This window comes from Alosa alosa, chromosome 4 (assembly GCF_017589495.1).
Source record: "Alosa alosa isolate M-15738 ecotype Scorff River chromosome 4, AALO_Geno_1.1, whole genome shotgun sequence".
NCBI lineage: Eukaryota > Metazoa > Chordata > Actinopteri > Clupeiformes > Clupeidae > Alosa > Alosa alosa.
In genome coordinates, this window is record NC_063192.1 from 31,494,646 (window position 1) to 31,517,245 (window position 22,600).

Below are 22,600 nucleotides of genomic sequence, written 5' to 3' on the forward strand. Positions count from 1 at the left end.
CCTCTGTAAATGTCTTTTAATTTAATTCCTCAACAAAATGAAAAAAAAAAAATTGAACCCAACATTTTCCAATGGTTAGATTCTTAAACTTCAAAATATAGGCAAATTAGCGCATAATTAATTAGATATACCTGAATTAGCATATTTAAACATAAAATTACAGAAAACCTGCAATACATTTTTTTTCTCCTATTAATGTATGTAATCAACAGGTGAAGTTTCATGGTGATATCTATAAGTTAAAAATTGTACCCTATTCACCTGTAGTGTTTCGCCTTAAGGAGACGATTCCAAAGGAAATTCTAACAGAGATGGCTGAAACCATTTTGACCAATAACACATGCCGGTTCAACTTCAACCGTGCCTCGGTATTAGACAGAGCTGTCCAAGGGTTTCAACGAAAAACGTACAACCCCCATCACCGGATCATGGTCAAATTTTCTGACGACAGGGGCATGGCCGAAGAGGCTGTGGACCTTGGTGGGCCTAGGAGGGAATTTTTACGGCTGCTTATGAAAGCCCTTCAGCAGTCGGAGATGTTTGAAGGAAGTGAGGGGAACCTGAACCTGGCACTAGACCATAACAAGTAAATTTTTAAAAACATAAGCACTTGTGTACATTAGAACTTATCTTATTTTGTTTTGTTATTTTTTCCAGCTCTTAGGGAAGACAGGTACTTTGTAGCTGGAAGGGCTGTTGCTGTGTGCCTGGTCCCTGGTGGACCTCCACCAAATTTCTTGTCAAACACATTGTTTGAAAGCATTGTCAAGGGCCCTGATAGGTGCAAACCTGTGTTGGAGGATATAGCTGATTTTGAGCTACGTGAAAAATTGAAAAGGGTTTGTTTGCACTGTAATTTCCAGGTAAACATAATGTAGTGCCCACACATGTACTTCATTATGTGAGTCCAGAATGCCAACATGGTCCATGTACTGTCTATAGAAGTCAGACACAACCCTATTTACATCCCCCAGAGGCGCTTCGATCCTCTGATTATCGCGGCGTTTCTTCCCCAAGAAATGAAGCTCCCCGGTCAATACCTCTATGAGTAACCATAAATCTTGCCACAACCCTATTCTCTCCCCCTCTGTCAGCTCTAACTCTTTGGGGCAAACCAAACCGGGCAACACCTCTTTGAAAAAAACCTAGAACAGTCGAGGGTCGGTTGTCAGTGCAGCATTCAAGGTAGATGACTGTTATCGACCAAAACGTCCTCAAAGTCTGCTTTCATATACTGTCAGCTGCCATTGTCCACAATGTATTTCTATTCAAGTCTGGTTTGTTTGTCCAAGTTTTCACACGGTAACAATGGGGGGCGGGGCTTAGCGACAGGTCAATTGCGTCCTTGCAAGGCGCAGACAGATAGCTAACTAAAGAATGTGGAATGTGGAATTGATTATTAAAAGAAAATATATCGGCGCAATGTATTTCCAGCCGTCTTATTTGCTATTGTGGAACTATTCAGAACCGTTCAATATTTGAACCTGAAGCATAGACGGTGGCGCAGCTATCAACGTGCAATGAGTCTTCCAACAGAAATCAATGGGATTTTACAAAATGCCAAATAAAACACGACAGAAACTGTATATTGCTACGCTAGCCTACTTGTTTTGGAACATCAACGAACACCACTAACCACTCGGTGAGTTGCACAGTTTTGAAAACGAACGTTAAGGGTTGTTTTAGGACCTGTTTGAGTAGCCTACAGTATGCCCATTGCCAGCCACCCTGAGAAGTCAAAGGCGATTCAAAACGAGTCAGAAAAGTCGAGACAGGACCAATCGTCAAAATTTCGGTGTCCACCACTCTAGTTTATCCAAAACAAACCAGGAAAGGGCCTTAAAGTGCTAAAAACCGGAATTTTCCTTTAACTCTGCTAAGATCTTATCACAACATAGTAGGCTACATTGAAGAGACTAAACTGTTAAGTTATGCAATCAAGCAGTATCTCAAAGCTAACGTTAGAATACTGTTTGGATGCCGAATTTAGCATGCTTAGCCTACTTACAGCTGCTTGTCAATTTCGTTGAAGGTCTCATTTTATTGACTCTGACACTGAATGTTTGCAAAATCCCGATGTAAATGGAAAAGTGTTTTCCAAAACTCAAAAAGTGCTTGTCCCAAGGAGAAGTACGAACCTTTATTTGAACTATGTAGAAAACGTTATGAATTGCATCCACACATCAGCAGCCTTTAAACTGTGTACAATTGCAATTTGCAAGGGTTCCCTCAAGTAACAGGCACTCCCCCCCCCGTTGTCCAAGTCAGCTACCGCCACAAATTGAATCCAATTCTGTGGGAAACACTGTTAAACACACAATCAGACATTCAGGATATAAAATACAGATATATTATATATTATATTGTAATCCTCTGGTGTTTTAAGGTAGGCTATTGAAATGCCCCCGCCACCCAAAAAAAAGAAAAATCGAGGTTCGTATCGAACTGTGGGTCAAAAATCGTGATACAAACCAAATCATGGTGTTGGTGTATCGTTACAGCCCTACAGTTGAGTGGTTCAGAAACTATTTTGCCCACAGAACTCAGTCGATGGGCATAGTTCTGCCCCACTGGGGGTGTCCCTCAAGGGTCTATCCTTGGTCCCGTCCTATTTACCATTTACATAACACAATTGCCTCTGTTGCAGATGATGGAAAAATACACCTCTATGCAGACGACACAGTTCTATATTGTTCCGCCCCCACCTCTTGCTCAAACTAAGGTGATACAGTTCACAAAGTCTTGCACAGTACCCGCACCAACCGCCCAAACTATTTCCACACTGGATGGGAAGTGTGTTGAAAAATTTTCATCTCATAAATATCTTGGTCTGTGGATTGATGAAAAGCAAACTGTCAAAGTTCATATTAATAAATGAGTGAGAAAGCTGAGAGTAAAACTCTGCTTTTATTTTAGAAATAAATCCTGTTTTACTCTAACCTGACTCTCGCCAGATGAATTTTGTTCCACCTAGCTCCACTCATCCATCTGGGACCAATCCATTGGAGTGTTGCTTCAGAAGGCTGGGCCTAATCAAAAAATGCTTGCATATGATTGAATAAGCCACCGTCATCTATTGACGTGCTACTTCAACCACTCACATCGAAGCCAACCCGTGACGCTGATAACAGTCTCACAGTCGCTTCTACGCTATGTCACATCTATGAAACTCCCACCCTGCGTCCTGATTGGCTGGACCATAAAATCTGGTGCAGAAATCACTCTCAATGGAAGAGGTCCCAGATGGATGTGAGTGAAGCTAGGCGGAGCTAAGCGGAACGAAATTCATCTGGTGAGAGTCAGGTTAGTTTTACTCTCCAAGCTAGGAGGAAACTGATCAGTGCCACTTTCCTACCAGTCTTGGACTATGGGGATGTTATTTATGCATGCTGCCTCTACCACACTGCACACACTTGACACAGTCTACCATGGTGCACTACGGTTCATTACTAATGCCAAGACACGCACTCATCACTCTCGTCTTTATGAGATGACTGGTTTTAGCTCTTTAGGTCTGCGTCTGGTTCCACTGGCACATTTCTATTTATAAAGCTATTAACGGTAATTTACCCAGATATCTTACTAGTCTGTTGACCTGGAATCATTCCATGTACAATCTCTGTTCCGTTAACACTCTAGCTTTAAATATCCAACGCATAGCCCTTCTCATTACCGTTCAGATTAATGAGCGGACCAAAGTGGGTTTGTGCTAAGCTATAGCAATACAGAGTACACACAAATGAATTTATCCTGAAGTCCGTGGAGTCTGACAAGATATATAATCCCAATCAATAAACAAAGTATTTATTAAACACAAAATGTGTATCAAATAGTATCCATGGGCACTGTCATTGCCCTCCATTTACAGAAATGATTAAATTGAATATGCCCAACAGTGCACATTCAAAGATATCAAGCCACTCCAAAACTATAATACTACCTTTGCACTGATAATTAATACAGTAAAAGAAAAACAATAAGTTTACAATTCCCTACTTGCAATATTCTAATTATGTTTCACTAGTAGGCCTACCAAATGCTAAATACACTGGTTTCCCGTTTACCAACAAAACTACATGCGCGCGCAACCGTGGGGCAGAAGACGCTTGGTGGCCGTCCACAACATTATAAACTTAACTTAACTAAATAGTCGGCTGCTGTAAGCTACAATCATATTTTTTTTTGTATACCCCTGTTGTCTCAATGATAATAACATCTCATTTCAGACTATATTTCAGAGTTTGCCGTTCATTTGCATTATTAATATAACATCGTATTTTGTCATTTTTGGCGAAGACACGCATTCCGTTAGGGATATTGAACATTCTCAAACCATCGTGATTTCGAATTGGTGCAATTTTCAGCACAAAAACTCAGTTTATTCTTTTCATGGACAGCATTGCTCTATGCTGTTCTATGGTGCTTTCTGCCTCTTAGTTGCGCACGCATGTTTTTGTGACGTCGCATAGGAATCCATGTATAGGGAGGGAAAGTAATCTCATCGCCATCTAGTGGTTGCGTTCCTAGAGTTTAACGGAGTGGATGGGATTTCTTTTTTAGAAAAATATATCTCGGTGCACATTGGGATCTTAATTTAATGCCTTCCATATGTTAGGCACTGGGGTCACCTCTACTGCTTCAAGTGGTCATACCTTATAGGATCAGTTGAATTGTTTTGAGTTTTTGTCGTAACACGGTGATAACGAAGCTACAGCTGCATGTGACGTCACAGGTTTGGGCGCTTAATCTCTAGCTGATCAATACGGCAATTTGCTTAACTGGCTTAACATATTTTTGTAATAACGGAACGTGATGTAAACCGCGTGGTGATAACCTTTATGTCTGGATAACTGGTGTTGTGCTTCTACTCACATGAAGAGCTGGCAGTAAGTGTTAAGTGGCAATGCTAACCAGGCTAATAAACAAACCATGCTACCGTGCCTGGCAGTGGTGCTTTGCCAGTGCTATGCTCGGAAATAGTTCCAAATCTAAATTGGTCTAGTAAATCCCTTCGTGTTAATTTGCATTGATATTTGTACTCAATGTGAATGTACAGGTTACGAGAAATAATTATAAAAAATCTTGAGTTATTTGATTCACTTTTGCAACGACATGCTAGCTGGAATCGCCGGATTACAGCGACTATGCTAAACTAAAGATAACTGGGCCGTTTCTAGATTAGGACAATGGCTGGGTCGGCTATAAAACGCTTTGGCTCACTCAAACAACTCTAGGGACTGCGGGGAGTGAGCCAATGGAGCTGCTCTTCGATAGGAACTTGGGGCGCTTTCTCAAACACGATCAATTTACAAAATATCCCCTTGTACCTTTAGAACATAAAAGCATAGTTCGAATTACAGGGGGTACTTGGGGGTACTATACCCCCCAATGAAGACCCAGTACCCCCCAAAGAAACAGAACGTTTTGGGGGGGTCAGATATTTTTTCTGATATTGTGAAAAAATATCATTAGATATTAGGCTACAATACAAGTCAACTCCTATGTTCACTGTAGGAACATTTTAATGTAAAGCGATTCCAGACACCCCTATTGTGAACCGTACCATTTTTAACCACCGTAGCGCTAGCAACGGAGATAGAAAACGACTTCAACTTCTCAAGCAAGTGTCAACATTGAATGACAAAACACTAGGTAAATTCCTCCAGTAGGCTAAATTCGGTTTGCTGCTGATGCATGGGTAAATGTAAGTTGCTAGCAGACGTCTCGCTTGTTGAAAATGTGTTATTTTACAACCTTCAATTATTAACATGTTTTGTTCGTTCATAGCTCATGTCACGTCTTAATACATTGAATTACCGGCTACTTACCTGCTACTTACCCCTCGAGGCTAGTAAAGTGGACCTTGGTTAGTTACCAAGGTTAGTTAGCAAGATAATTCTCTATTTAAATCAAGCTTTACATTGTGGTGAGGTAAAATCGATTGTCATTTCCAAGATGAAATCCATAGCCTAGGTGTCCATTCTCATTTTATCTTGAATAAATTATTGTGCCCTTTTGAAATGAGTTTGGCACAGATTCTGTGTTGTTTTTATGTTATGCACAAGAGGGTCTGATATAGCTAAGCCTACATAACATCAGTGAAACCTGTGGAAACATAAAAAGAGCCAAGTAGCCTAGGCTAAATAGTACATGCTAGTATTTGAATTTGTTTTTAATTGGTTAGTATTGGTTTTACATTCTATTATTTCATATTTTTTGTTTGATAAATGTAGTTGCACCTGAGAACCCTGATCCTCTCTCAATGAAACTAGGATTTGATTTTATTCACAGACACTATGATAAAAAAGGAAAAGTGTATCTGTGTTTGTGCATGTGTGTATAACTCTGTCGGTGTAGGATACTGTACCCAGATAGCAGTAGACTCCGGACAGACTCCGCCTTCAAACTGGCAAATCCGTGTAACTGTCACCTCTGTTTTACTGTCGTGATGGAGACATTGACCGGATCAGACACCAGGGGCAGGAAGCACAGTCACAACTGATACGACCAGCCGCCGTCGTGAAACAGAAGCCTTGAATTTTTAGTTCTCACGAGTTCAACTGCCTTACTGCTGCCAGAGCTGAGTTAGACATTAACGAAGCGGTTGGTGAACACTAGAGCTAGTGAAAAGAAGAGTTCGTTTGATTTGTTTCAGGTAAGTCTATTTTGCTTCAAGTATATTAGAATGAAATACATTATTTTTGCTTTCATATAATGTGAATGGCTCCTTTTGGCGTTTACTTTAAACTGGTCTTGGACAATTGGCTAACGTTAGCTTTTGGGGTAAACAAGGGTTAATGAAATGTTCATTTTATCCATGTAGCAGCTACAAATTAATTTAGGAACAGCTTTTTATCAAGGCGACTTAATTTGGTCAATTTACTTGTTACTTCAGGGCTAGTCTCCCTTAGAGCAACTTAGGCTGAGATTTTAACCCACAATTTCCAGGCTAGCATGCTAGCCCTGATTCATAACTTAACCGCTACGCATCCTCTGTAAGCCAGAAAATAATTGAGATGTGTTCTATGTAGTGAGATACGAGTTTGTATGTTAAAATAATGATTTTTATACAGTTAGGCGTGTATCAAGTATCAAATGAATCATGCCTTCTCCCTCCGCCCCCGTCTCTTCAGCCCCAGGACCGAAGCGTTCAAGTGGCGTGACTGGCGTGCCCTGTCTGCAATCCTCCCTTTCAGTAAGGTAAGTGTTAAGTCTTGTAGCACTGTTTAGCCTATGTTTCTGACATTTAAAACTCAAAAACGAAAATATATTACATAAAGGTGTTATCAGGGATTAAACTTCTCGTTTGTCTACGACGGACAATGCGTCATTTGGAAATTAGTCCCGGTGGTGCACTCGTAATCAAAGATAACGGTCTCCTTAAAAGCTGAATGTGGAACGCTGGATCGTGCTTCATGGCTTCACTCTAGAATCTTTAAGCCCTCAGCGTGCGCCATCTTGACTACATAGCGGAGGGAGCATTTTCAAACTTGTGGTAATCGTGGTTGAGAAAACTGAAGCAGCAGCAATGGATAACACAATTTACAGAGTTACAATATAGTTATAACACAAACAGTGACCCGATTCTTTGTAGTGCTGCAGCGATTGGTCGACTTATTCAACGTAATCCACCATGAAAATTTACAGAGCCGTATAGACCCGGTTTCAGGTCCCTAACAATGGAACAATTGGGATGTTGGCGAGAGTTATCTATGTTGTGAGATCACGTGAGATACGTGTTTGTATGTTAAAATAATGATTTTATACTGTTAGGCGGGTATCTAAGTATCGAATGAATCATGTCTTCTTCCTCCTCCCCGTCTCTTCAGCCCCAGGACCGGCGTTCAGGTGGCGTGAATTAAAGGCGCCCTGTCTGCAATCCTGCATTTCAGTAAGGTAAGTGTAAGTCTTGTAACACTGTTTAGCCTATGTTTCTGATATTTAAAACTAAAAACCAAAATATATTACATAAAGGTGTTATCAGTAGGGCTGTAACGATATCACGATTCGGACCGAAATCGCGACATTCATATCCCGCGATACTGTGTCGCGGTGAATCGCGACACACCCTTTCTAGTGCACTGCTTTGCAGCTTATGCGGCCGCCAAAGCAACCCACATCTCCGCTTTACTTATCGGTAGCCTACGTTGTCCAAAACAAATAAATAAATAATAATTTCACACCTCTCCTTGCTTTCATTGTAGACTATGTGTGCAACTTTGCAAACAGTATAGAAGTAAACCCCCTCTCCTTGCCCCCCGCTCTCTCACTCCTCCCTCCCTCTCCTGCTCAATGAACACGCGACTTAAATAAAACATTCACAATCATTGAAAACAAGGGCCTTTATAGAAGGCGACTAGCTAAATTACTATTAAATCCGCTTAGCATCATTAGCTATCATTGCTGCACATATTTGTTTTAAAACTCTTGCATTGAAGTTGACTGATCATCTCAATACCAACGTTTCCCAAAGGGGCCTGTCCCAAGGAGAACAAGTATTATCTTGAAACTTAAACACACATGGGGAAACTGAACAGTCTAATCAGTAGACTTATGATAGGCTGGCTAAGCTAGGCAACTATGCTACTTTGTTTTACAACATTTCCAGGCTTCAACCAGACAGCTGAATTGTGTGTAATAATAAATAGTAGGCCTAGGCTATAGGCTAATCTGCATAAAGTGTGCTGTCATAAATATCAGTCATTCAGAAAAATATAAAGGATATAAAATAAAAGATCTTCTGGTGTTATAAGGGAGGCTATTAAAATGTTATTTAATAAAATGTCTAGACCCCCAAAAAAAAAAAAAAAAAAAAAAAACTTAATTGGGATGTTGGCGAGCTATCTATGTTGTGAGATACGTGTTTATATGTTAAAATAATGATTTTATACTGTTAGGCGGGTTATCTAAGTATCGAATGAATCATGCCTTCTCCCTCCTCCCCTGTCTCTTCAGCCCCAGGACCGAGGCGTTGAGGTGGCGTGACTGGCGTGAATTCGGGCGCCCTGTCTGCAATCCTGCCTTTCAGTAAGGTAAGTGTAAGTCTTGTAGCACTGTTTAGCCTATGTTTCTGACATTTAAAACTCAAAACCAAAATATATTACAAGGTGTTATCAGGATTAAAATTCTCGTTTAGTATGGCCGGACAATGCGTCATTTGGAAATTGAGTCCCCGTGGTGCACTCATAATCAAAGATAACTGTCTCTCTAAAAGCTGAATGTGGAACGCTGGATACGTGCTTCATGGCTTCACTCTAGAATCTTTAAGCCCTCAGCGTCATCCATCTTGACTACATAGCGGGAGGGAGCATTTTCAAACTTGTGGTAATCGTGGTTGAGAAACTGAAGCAGCAGCAATGGATAACACAATTTACAGAGTTACAATATAGTTATAACACAAACAGTGACCCGATTCTTTGTAGTGCTGCAGCGATTGGTCGACTTATTCAAGCGTAATCCACCATGAAAATTTACAGAGCATTATAGACCGGTTTCAGGTCCCCTAACAATGGAGCAATTGGGATGTTGGCGAGTTATCTATGTTATGAGATAATTGAGATACGTGTTTGTATGTTAAAATAATGATTTTATACTGTTAGACGGGTATCTTTTTTTGCTTAAATTGTTTGAACAGGGATAGAAATAGACATTCCACTTTGTCTTCTAATTTGTACCCTCCATTTTCAAATTTTCTTGTTCCAAGACTAAGACTTGTCATCTTTCTCAAACAAGATTTTTACATTTCCAATCTAGTGGAAGCATTACACACTGCATCACAAATCATTCATTCTCAAATTCAACTCAAATCATTAACTATCTTGATAATGCTGAGTAATGTAATTTTTGTACAGGAAGCATTAGCCAAGGATTGTCATGTGTGCTGATTGCCTTTCTTGTCTTAACAGGGGCAGTAAGGACAAGATCCACCCACCACCCAGTGCAGACAATGTGTCACTACCGAAACGCAACAACATTTGATATAAAAATTAGTTTTTAAATGCCTATTCTGATTTCCTTTGCATTAACCTTATAAATATATATTTTTAAATTTTTTTAAAGACAATTTCATGGTTATATTGATTAAAAGTATAATTTTAACAAAACCTTAAGGGTGGTTCATCGAATTAAATGCATTTTGAAAGCAATATTTCTCTGTAAATGCCATACATGCACCGATACAGATTTAAAATTCAAGGATTCATTAGTTTAAATTTTTATCTAACTAAATAAAATTATGTCATTTTTTTCTGATAACAAAACATATTTTATTTTTCCAGAATATTATGTGTTTCGATTAGTGACCTCAAATGTTCGGTAGTGACAGTAATGTTTGGTAGTGACGACCATATTTCACTGTCCATATTTTGTGTAAAAAAGTAATTAGTTAGTCAAAAAATGGTTGGCATTATGCAGCTAAAACATACAGCACAAAGAGGACCTAAAGCAACACCACATAAAAGCACTTTGCACTGACAGTACGCTGAAGAGCTGGCGGATAGTTCAGACCTTGAAGGGATGCAAGATTCTGTGTTGATTTTCACATCTCTTGAGAAAAAGATGACACAATGTGCTCTGTTTCAGAAACAGAAACTTTTATTTGTGTTATAATAAATAGTATATCAAAAGGATGGAGAAAAAGGTCATATTTAACACAACTGACGTCTAACAATATTACTGTAATGTTCATCATGTAAATGGAATTATCAAACATTTTATTTTGAGATCTCATTTTAATGTCCATGTTTAAACATTCCGACATCCAAACTATTTCTTTTGATCTCAGATATGCTACAATTGAACAATGTCAACACAATTGTGATTTTTAGTAACTCATTTTGTTATCTTCAGAACCACTCATTTAAATCTTCAGAACAATACAAACATGTACAGTATGTCCATATAAAACTTCAGGCCCACAGTATAAACTACAGAATTTGATTTGTGTGCACCCATGTCCACCTGTAACGTTGGTGTACACATATGGGCCTGTTTTTCCATTACACATTCTAACTTCTCTAAACCTCCTTAACTGATTCTCTTGTTGCTGAGTTTGTCTAATTAAACTTTAGGTAAATTTTAGTTAGGTTGAATACATTTTCATATAAAAGAAATATACAGAACTGCATGTGTGTGTGTGTGTGTGTGTGTGCGCGCGCGTCTATCCGTTATGTATGGGTGGGCGTTGTGTGCCTGTGTGAAACTTGTTTACATCAATTGGAGGATACTTTGTCTCTTCTCATTTCAACTTTTCCAAGACTGCTTCAAAACAGCAGGGTTAACCTGGACATGCCTGCTGTTTATCTTTTCTGGAGGAGATTAATGTCATGGCGTTGTCTTGTGTGTACCAAATTTTGTCCTCAATCAATGGCCAGAAAAATTTGTTTTGTCCAGCACTGCACATAACTTTGACCTCAACTGCACCTGATAACAAATAAATACATTTTAACTGTTATGTAAAATTATACCACCTATGGAAGACATAAGCAACATTAAAAATGTAGTGTTTGGTATGAACATCTTCTCACCTTCATCCACATCCTCAATTATACCAGGATATGGATCATTTTCGTAGATGACAATGCACCATTTCCCTTTGAGGTCTTCTGTGATTTCATCTAGTGGGCAGAGAGGACCACGTCCAGAGGTGCCTTCTATGATTTGTGGCTCTATAGAGCCTACTGTCTGTGGTGCCAAGTCAACCGCCTTTGGCTGGAAACATCCACAGACACCTTCTCTCACAGAAGCAACTCAGCACTTTCGATGGTAAATTGTCCCTGGAGTGGTGCAGATCACTTGATGAAGGCTTAGCGTTCCCTTGATGGTGGGCAATTCTTTGGGGAGGAGAGCACTCACACGGGATATCTGATCATCCTCTACGTAAAAAAGGTGGACCTTTGTAAGAGTGCGGAGGGTCTCATACAGTGTTTTCGCAGAAGGAATATCAGAGCCTCTGGCTACCTGTGTGTCTGCTGTTCTTTTTTTATTGTGGCTCCCACACCATCCATGAGGCCCTTTACCATGCCCTGCTTCCAGGAACTCCAGTTAACTGTTCTGAAACCCATCTGGAGGAATTATGCTCATGAGGTAGAAGTACTTCTTTCCCCTATGGTTGGCCCATCACTGATGAAGAACAGCTTGTCAACTCTGGGGTAGTTCACCTTCAGAAACTGAAGGACAGGATCCAGTTGAGCCCAAATGGCAGCAGGATCATGTTTCATAGATGGTGACAATGTACAGAAGGAAAGAGTATTGTTGGAGGTGTACATAACAACATTGTGCAGTGTTGCCTGTCTGTGAGAAGCACCAAAATGGACTTGCTGCACCTCTTTTTGCATATTTGCACTGCCAATTCTCTGCATAGTCAACGTGGAGAATAACCTCATCATCTCTGAGGGTTCTATGTAGTGATTGCAGCTGTGCATATTGATGCTTGATGTTGAAGAGGTGCTTGCACACCCTGCCATTCAGGTCTTTTTCCAAATCTTCAAATAGGTGTTGTGCGTTGCCCTCACATATTTGTTTAACAGTTTTGTCACTGCTATTTTCTCTTTCTCTCCTTCTATTTCCTTTTCATATTCCTCTTTTTCTTTGTGACCCACTGGTACCACCATGTTATTCCTGTTTCTGATGGATTCTTCAGACTGGTTAGTGACTTGTTCTTGCATGTCATACACTCTCTGTACATGCAGACCTTATTGTCATGCGTTACAGCACAACTCTGCAGCCAGTGTTATCACATTTTTGGGAGTCAATGATGCCAAGCTGCTTTAATTTGCTTTGCCTTCATCTGGGCATTCTCGTGCACCTTGCAGAGGCATGTCTCTCTATCCGTTATTTTGGGAGTGAGAATCCAAAATGGCTTTATCCGACAAAAAGAGAATAAAGAGCTTCAAATGAGGCATCTCCAAAATCAATTTCTGATACAAATTAACCAAGGTATCAGAAAGGAACCTCTTTTGTTTTTTTGTTTTAAAGCGTGTGATTGTATCCTTTGTTCCTGCAGATACGCGACTGTTGTCATCTCGACTCAGAAAGATTTTCACAATATCCACACTCTTTTGAGAATGTTTTCTCTGGTAGCTGAACTGATGACAAGGCTGTTTTTCAGTTTTGTTCAAAACTGAGGGAGAGATGCCAACAAATGTTCTGATCATAGAGCCAAGTCTGTATTTTCTCATTAATCTGGATGTGAGCACTCTTCTGAGAGCATGTTTCTCTTTGTAGCTAACAGATTTGTATTTTTCCTTCATTTTGTGCATTAAGGTGTTGTGGAAAAGAAGGGTCTTTCTGACACGTGAAGGAAGTCTGTGCATCTCTGCCTCACTCTGAATCATTGATCTTGGAGAGCTTTTTGACTGTGATTCCAACTTCTTATTTAACCTCTGAAAGCGCTTTCTGTCTTTCATTTTTCCTCTGTAATTCTTTGACCTTCTGTTCTAACTTCTGTATTTTTCTGTATTTACTGGTTCTACATTCTCTCTTCCTCGTCTTGTAGTCAGTGTGTACATGCACTTGTGGTGAATGATCACCTTCACTAGAAGTGCTAGGTGTGTGAGGAAGCCCTCAAAAATGCTTCCATCTCTTCCCTGTCTTTTCACCATCTTCCTGTGTCTTTTCTGTCTTTTCCTCCATTCTTTTCTGACATTTCTTTGCTCCCTGTCAGATAATTCTTTGATACTTTTCAGCTTCCCTTCTTCCCTCCGTTTCTGATTTCGTTCTCTTTCCTTTCTTAAGTATTCTTGGTACCTCTCTGGGTCCTCCCTCAATCTTTGTCTGTATTTTTCACTCTGTCAGCTCTACTTTCATCTTTCCGTCCTAGGCATGTTGGCAATTCCTCTCTGACCCGTAGCTATCTCTACAAATTAACCATAGATATTTATATTATTAGTGTGTTATTGCCTGCCATGTCTACACTTAACAATGACATTTACAATGATACTGATAAGTGCTGTTATGTCAATCATATAAAGCAATCAGTCAAAGTCCCGCCTAAATTAGCACAGAAAGTTTTCCTAGAGGCCAGAGGTAGAACCATATAGCCTTCATTCATCTCAATAATGAGTCATTTAACCATCTAAGCTATAAGAATTGATTAAATTAATCTGGCATTGTTCATTTTATTTTAGTCCTAGTCAAATCACATAAAACATTACAGAAATATGACTGACAAATTATTTGTACTGAAAAAAGAATATATGTGCACTTGAATGTTTTCTATTTATTTATCAAAATAAAAGAAATGTGTAATTTTGTCACTACTGAAAACATTCCGTCACAACCCGAAATGTCAACACATGTTTAGGTTGTGACTGTTTCGGGTAGTGACGATATAAATAATTGTGATCCTAGCACTAAGATGCTAGTCAGTATGTAGTTAGCTAGCACAGTTCTGGACATTGAAACATGACTAAAACCTAAATGACCAGTAGAAACACTCAAAAACTTATTTAAGAGTTGAAAAATGTGTGATCGGTAGTGACATTCATAAATGTCACACACTGATTCAAAATTTCATCACATTTACTTCAAAGCGGTAGGACTGATCTACTCACCATGCCACCATGAGGGAGAGAGAGGCGCAGACAAACTTCCTGGTCCAAAATGGAGGGAGTGGCTTAAAGCAGTATCATATTATTGACCAAACTGTACAATGTTTCGGTAGTGACGTGAAAATATGGGACAGCTATTTTTACATGATTATTCATGATTTTTCCTGAAAATATTCAATAAATATATATTTTGCTTTTAATTACTAAAAGTATTCAAAAAGATACTTCTAAAACAATGATAAAACATTTTTAAAAAAATATTTCATATTTATTTTTCTATGGTGAAATTTAGACCTTAGGGTTTGGGACAACCACCTTTCAATAGAAAGCACCATATAAATGATGATATTTTATATATAAAGCTTGCAGCTACCTCAAATATTACTTTGGGTTTTGATTGCTATTTGCTTATATCTTTTTATTATCAAACATTTTCCTACATTAATGCTTTTTAAATTAGTTTTTTGGTTCCGGGACAGCAATTTGCACGAATTCGGTAGAATCGCCCTTATACAGTATATGAGAGGGTTGGGTCTTACCTCCAGGTCTTATGAAATCTAAAAATAAACCAAATCAATATTTAATGAAATAGGCAATATGCTTCTTGTAAAGGTATTACTAGTAATTGTAAAGTACTTTAGTAGTAATTAGAATGGAATTTCAGTGCACTTGACTTATAACTTTTGGGAGTTCTGACAGTTCTCTTTTGGATATATAATAACAATGAGATATTCTGTAGCCTACTGATTATCAGTTTGTCGCATGTTTAGAGTATGTGTGTTGCACAACACATGTTGCACTTGGCGATCATGGTGGGGATTGATATGGTAGTGGACCATGATGGTCATAGAATTTCTTGAATTTCCCCTGGGGATCAATAAAGTATCTATCTATCTATCTAGAAGAAGTGAAGGAGCAGTACCCCCCAATTATGGTGGGGTAATTCACACTCTGCATAAAAGTTGAATTAAAAATACTTCCCCTCTAACACTGTGTCAGACTAACTGCGTGTAAACTAATAGGCTACACCAAATGTTGACCTGTTCTCTCTCGGTGAGTTAACCGAGGCTTATCTCACACTCTTGGACACAAACAATCATACACACAAAGCCACCAGTGCACAAAGAAAATAAAATGTAAAGCCGGCTATAAAAGAAAACAACAAACGTTGCAGGGCTGTTAGCAGTGTCTTTTCCCATTCGGTAGTCAGTCTTTACTCACGATACCGATGACTTGCAAACTGTAGGCAGACGGTAATGTTACAACCAGATCCAAGATGTCCTGTACGCACGAGCCTCCCTCGTAGCCCAGAGAAACCACTGACTTTACCCTGGTCGCCAGTGGTGCTATCCGGGGCGCGTTGATCCCTCTTCAGTTGCTTGGTGGAACCACAGACGTGTCTGGTAGTCTGAGGCGCTAACCAAGCAACACACTGTGTAGTATTACTTTATATGCGCACCAACAAATCCAACGATGCTGCACACTTCGTTTTAATCTAGCTAGCTTTCACATCCACTAATCTCACACAGAGCATACTTAGTGCTACACAGATAGTGGAAGCACTGCACTCTATCACTGCCACAGCATAGACAAATGCTCCATGTCACTTAATATAATGTTTAAATAACCAACACTGACGTTTTCGTAGTGCTACGCAGCTATCTAGCAGCTACGCAGCTCTCAACTCTTGTAACTGTTTTCAAGCAGGCTCACTCTGAACCAGCGGTCCTTCCACCTCCTTTGTTCTGATTCCCGCTTCTCCCTCTTGAACTTACTCCTTAACTTCACAAACTCACAATTTTCCCATTGCCATTTTATAATGTCATCTTATTATTATATTCTATTTAGTATGCTTCTGAGATGTTTTTAAAACTAATAAAAAATATGTTGCTTATCATGAACCTAATCATTGCTGAAAATGAAATGACATTGAAGTGCATTGCAATTCAGTGACTCGGGGATTCTTCCGGGAGCTGGTAAGTCCCGCCCATCCGCTAAACCCCCAGTGGACCTCTAGATTGAAAAATCGTCAATGCAAGTGAATGTGAGAAAATAATTATTTTCTGGTCCCGTTTGATTTGTGCCATGAATGTGAACATATGTCGTCTGTGAATTTTTAATATAATTTTTCATGTTACGAGTTTGACAGTATATTATATGATTCTTCGGCTATCAGTTGTGAAAAAGACATAACGAGAACATGTCGCCTGTGACGTGAGCTAATCGCTAACATTAGCTGAGATGCTAGTTTTTGTAACGGCAGGAATAAACACACATGGTAACAAAAATATTTGAAACATGTCTAGCTTCACTCAACACATTAACACTATGATACAGTGTGATTGTAAAGTTGTTTGGTTCACTGTGTTCAAAGTCGATCTTAATAACCCTCTACCCGCCCTTTCCGCTATCCCTAGCTTGAAAAATAGCAAGTGAATTGAAAAATTTTCGGTCCCGTAATTTTGAAATGTGAATCATACAGTGAACCATACAAATTTACAATCACACTGTATCATAGTGTTTGATGTATTGAGTGAAGCTTTGTGACATGTTTCGAATATTTTTTGTTACCATGTGTAGTTTATTCCTGCCGTGAACAAAACCAGCATTTCAGTTAATGTTAGTGATTGAGTGAAGCTCACATGTTTGACATTTTTTGTTACCATGTAGTCTATTCCCGCCGCTACAAAACTAGCATATGTTAGCTTTTCCACAACAGATAGTAGTCTTTCTCGGTCTTTTCCATCATATAATATACTGTCAAACTCGTAACATGAAAAATTATATTAAAAAATTCACAGACAAATATATGTTCACATTCATGGCACAATTTAAACAGGACCAGAAAATAATTATTTTCTCACATTCACTTGCATTGACGATTTTTCAATCTAGAGGTCCACTGGGGGTTTAGCGGATGGGCGGGATTTACCAGCTCTATATCATCCGGCTGCGGACACAAATAGGCGTTCCCGTGCTGGTGACCAAAACGCCCCCTTCTTCGTCACTATCAACAACATCCGGCTCCCTAGCCTCTTCGCCTCCTGAATGCGACGGTCGACAACTAGCATTCGCTAGATTGTTAACCTTTCTAAAGAAGTTGTTTTAGAATAACACTTAGAACACAAAGAGTAGTAGAACTAGGATAGGTAGCGTAGAACTAGCGTTAGCGACAATACAGAACGTTAGTCCTATTAGCCTACAGTACAAGTTTACATTTGATCTACGTGTAGGATCTAAGCACAAGCAGACGTCAGCTAGCATCGAGATGCTTGTTTAGGTGTAATTTCCTGATTATAGTAGCCAAATCTAATGAGAATGTTGGGGCTGTGTAGTTATCTCTGGAGAGAGCATGGGGACTTTGTACCGTTCTAATCCAGATACCATAGGCTACACTCCCCCCCACATTAAATGTTTTCAATAAATATACAAATAAAAATAATTGTTCTCAAACTATTTACTTTTAATATATTCACAGTATGGTCAGTTGTACATGGTAAGAACAATAGTGTTGTTTTTGTACTTTTGAACAGGCAAGAACAGTATTGAAAAAAACTCAGGCTATTTATTAAGAAACAGCAGTTCACTTAATGCTTTGAGCCAGAGAGCTGGCTGATAGCATGAGGGGTCAGTAAAGCATATTGAATGACTATTTCAGTGCATTGTGCCCAATTCACAGTTACTTGCAAAGATTCAAAAATAAAAACATAATTAAATAATAATAATAAAAACACTCTTACACTAGGAGCTTATTCACCTGTAGGCTAACAAGCCCCATAGGCAGGGTGCGATTTGTAGGGGGGGATGGTGAGGATTTCCCCCCCTCTGGTTTTCCTATCCCTACCTCTGCTAAATTATTTTTATCGTCGGGGGGGACAACATTTATCCCCCTCTGCCCCTCATATTGATTAATGCTACTTCATATAAGTAAAGCGCCGCAACGCGTGATAACAGTCTAGTAGGCTAGCCTACATAATAATCTGACATCAGAAACGACCGTCACCGTCCAGCACTGATGCTGCTGACACAGTGGCTGCGTGATAACTTAATTTGGCCTTGATCGTGCAGGACATTTCAGAATGTCAAGTGTGTAATCCATCATAAATGGCTAGGTTCAATGGAAACGTTAGCTGGACAAATGAAAGAAAACGAGAAGGATTCAGTGAAGCATAATAATGTTTTAAAACCTTCAAAATTAGAAAACTGATGCAACTGCATGGAGGACAACTGCACATAGAGTAGAACGTAAGCCTATTGTCCGAAGGAACTTACATTAAATGAGGAGATATTTGCTGAATGTCACAAAAAGTGTTACAGAAATAGCTTGGCATCGCTTATTCACTGGCTCTCTACCGAAACACCTGTAGTTTGCGGAGGACGAATGAGAAAGCACTCGTTTGATAAATCAGCCAGTAGTAGACAAATAACTTTTAGAAATAATCTGTAATGCAAAAACGAATGTTGGTGGGTATTTAAACTATCTAGCGGGTGTTTTAACAGCTGCAAGAAATAGAAGCTTCATGGTCTTTATGTTCTGGTTCGTAAATTATTTTCATAAAACTTCAAGTTGCCCTATAACTTTACTCTCCAAACTCTTCACTGCACTGTAGGCAATTAACTGACAGTATGATAGGCTATTTATTTTCTGTAGGCTACAATAAACACATTTATTTTTTCAACTTTTGGAATATTTGGCTACTTAACGCAAATCAGCAGGAGAGAGAATGCACGTAGCCACGGCAGTATGTAGCAATGTGTAGGCTATTTGGTTACCAACTAACACTGTTAGCCAATTCACTAACTTAAGACTTCAGTGCCATCATATACAACGTTTTTTTACACAACAAATACAGAAAGGATGGAGGCAGCAAAAATAGAGAAGTCATTTCAGATGGGGCAAGAACAAGGTGAATTTGTATGCTTGTCAAAACGTAGTCCTACCCTGCATTAGAGGAGCTGATCATCATACCAAGCACACTCGCTGTTTAAAGTCATACACCACGGTAAACTAAAACTAAAATGTTACAAAGGTGGCAAAAATAATATAGGGTATTATTAGCCATGACATTACTAGGCTATGAATGACTTTGAGGCAATGACTGACTGAGCCTGTGATTCTCTGTGCATAGTAAGGTAAGGTGCTCTGTGAGAGTGAGTGTCATGGTGATGGTGCAAATTAGTAAGTCCAACAGTGCAAGAATAAAGTCTAGAGACCAGCATAAAATAAATATGGACATATAAGAGAGTAGACAAGGTAATATAAAAAAGACTATAGAAAAACTATATCAGTGCAAGAATGGGTTGACATAATAGGGTTACAGCCGTTATACGAGTATTGATTATAAAGCATTAAGTATTAAGTAAAGGTATAAGTGTGGCCACAATCCGGCTGTGGGATGGAGGGAGGGGTTATGCATATGTGCTAATATAGCATGCAAACAGTGAAGCAGTAAGACAGTGGTAAAAAAGTGGCTAGTGGACAGACAGTACAGCAAGATTTTGATATAAAACACCTAGCATAGACATATCAAGACACAGTGTTTCTCCAATAATTTGTTGTAACACTTCTGGGGGGAAGATTGGCCTGTCACTTGATGTGCTTGATGGAGAGTGTGAGTGGTCCGACAGCTTGTCCTGTAAGACTAGAGAGGGAGAGAGAAAGAAGAGAAGGGGAGGGAGATTAGATACCATATTCATTAGAAGAGAAGAGAAGGGGAGGGAGATTAGAGACCATATTCATTAGAAGAGAAGAGAAGGGGAGGGAGATTAGATACCATATTCATTAGAAGAGAAGAGAAGGGGAGGGAAATTAGATACCATATTCATTAGAAGAGAAGGGGAGGGAGATTAGATACCATATTCATTAGAAGAGAAGGGGAGGGAGATTAGATACCATATTCATTAGAAGAGAGGGAGGGAGATTAGATACCATATTCATTAGAAGAGAAGGAAGAGGGGAGATTAGAGACCATATTCATTAGAAGAGAAGGGGGAGGGAGATTAGATACCATATTCATTAGAAGAGAAGGGGAGGGAGATTAGAGACCATATTCATTAGAAGAGAAGGGGAGGGAGATTAGATACCATATTCATTAGAAGAGAAGGGGAGGGAGATTAGATACCATATTCATTAGAAGAGAGGGGAGGGAGATTAGAGACCATATTCATTAGAAGAGAAGAGAAGGGGAGGGAGATTAGATACCATATTCATTAGAAGAGAAGGGGAGGGAGATTAGATACCATATTCATCAGCACCAAATACAAATAAATGGCCAAGTTTGTTTTTGTTTCATTTGTAGCCATGTTAGAAAATGGCAAAGTACAGAGACAGTATGTAATCCCTTTCACTGCTTGCTGTCTGGAAGGTGGTGCTGAACTGGGCCGATGGAGGGATGGGAGGGGCGATGGGAGGGCCGATGGAGACGATGGGAGGGGTGCGCCAGCTTGTCCTGCAGGGCCGATGGAGACGATGGGAGGGGTGATGGAGGGCGATGGGAGGGGAGTGCACGCCAGCTTGTCCAGGGCCGATGGAGACGACAGAAAGAGAGAGAGTTTTTTTAACCATCTTCATGAGCAACAAATAAAACTAAATGGCAAAGGACTTAATATAGTAAGTGATACCTTTCACTGCTTGCTTGAGAGGGTGGGAGGGGTCCGCCAGCTTGTCCTACAGGGCTAGAGAGATTACAGAGAGATGAATAACAAACACTACTTACCCACAATTATACCTGCCACCAAAACGTAGCTTCACATCGACCAATGTAATAGTGTGCCATTGCCATGCTAGCTAGCACGTTAACTCTTACCAACGAACTCTTACCAACAATGCTAACGAACACGAACATCCAAATTAACAATGTACTCTGGTCATTTCAGTCCATATAAGTATTATCTGTGATTTCAGCTACACAGGAAAATACTTTGCAAAGTCTTCGCAACAAAATCTAACATCTAACTACAAACAGTTTTAAGTTATACGTTGCTCTCTTCAGGGATGTATTACTGAACGGGCCTACAGGGCCCAGGCCCAGGGGCCCAAGGGGTCAGGGGGCCCTGAAGCCCAAGCCTTTGCATGGAATCATTGCCTCAATATCAACAAGTCAGGATGTAGGCTATGAATCTGATTGAATTTAGTATTGTCCATCCCCAAAATGCACCAGAATACAGGAAATCACATCAAACAATTTAAAAAAATTCTGGGGGAGGACCCCAAACCCCCACCCACATATACGACAATTAGTGGGGGGCCCTTAATACATCTGGGCCCAGGGGCTCGAAAGTTTATAATCCGCCCATGGCTCTCTTCTGGCTAGCTGCTAAATATGAACATGATAACATGAGATTACCGAACCACACTTGTTGCTTTTACTATCAGATTCTGATACGACGAAACAACAGCTTAGTGATGTAAATGTAATGTGAGGTAAATGGAAATACTTCCCCAATGTTGTCAAAACAAACAATAGTCAACTTACTGACATCTCTCATTGAATGACCGCAACCGGGGAAATGATCTTATTAATGGAAAATACCGAGAAACCTTTTCTGTGCACACCATAGACAGTGGTGCACACACGGGATGAAATTGAGGAAAAGGAAGAAGAAATGACATCATACCCAGCGTCACTTGAAGCTCTTCGTGATTGGTCGATGCTGCAGTACCAGGAATGCCCAATGGGCGTTCTTGTTTAATGACTGACACGCCAATGTTGCAGACAGACCCTACTCGGTTAGCCTACACCTATGGCCTACACACGTAGTATATGCTATAACAACTGAATTTGGTAAGACTGCTTTTAGTTATTCTATGCTGCTGCTTGGTGTTGGAATTTGCTCCAAAAAGTTTTGACACTTCTGTTTTTATCCCACTTGAACATTTTAAACAATTACTCAAACAATCCAAATTTGAACAGTGCACATGTTTCCAATGACCCCTATGTCATTCTTAAATTGTTTTTACATGTAAGGCCTACTGTTACTTTGTTGTGTCACTGTCTTTGTGTTGCTGTTTTTTTTTGTCTGTCTAGTCCTCGTGTCTTTCTTCTATGCTA

At 39.6% G+C, this 22,600-nt stretch overlaps 1 protein-coding gene and 1 long non-coding RNA gene across 2 annotated transcripts in view; both read left to right on the plus strand.

Annotated features, from left to right (window-relative positions):
• The window catches only part of LOC125293924 (keratin, type II cytoskeletal 8-like), a 48,416-nt gene that overhangs the window by 9,127 nt on the left and 16,689 nt on the right, over window positions 1–22,600 (plus strand).
• On the plus strand, window positions 6,643–8,994 carry LOC125293926. Its single transcript, XR_007193454.1, has 3 exons — window positions 6,643–6,655; window positions 7,134–7,200; window positions 8,956–8,994. It is a non-coding gene; the product is annotated as an uncharacterized LOC125293926 (long non-coding RNA).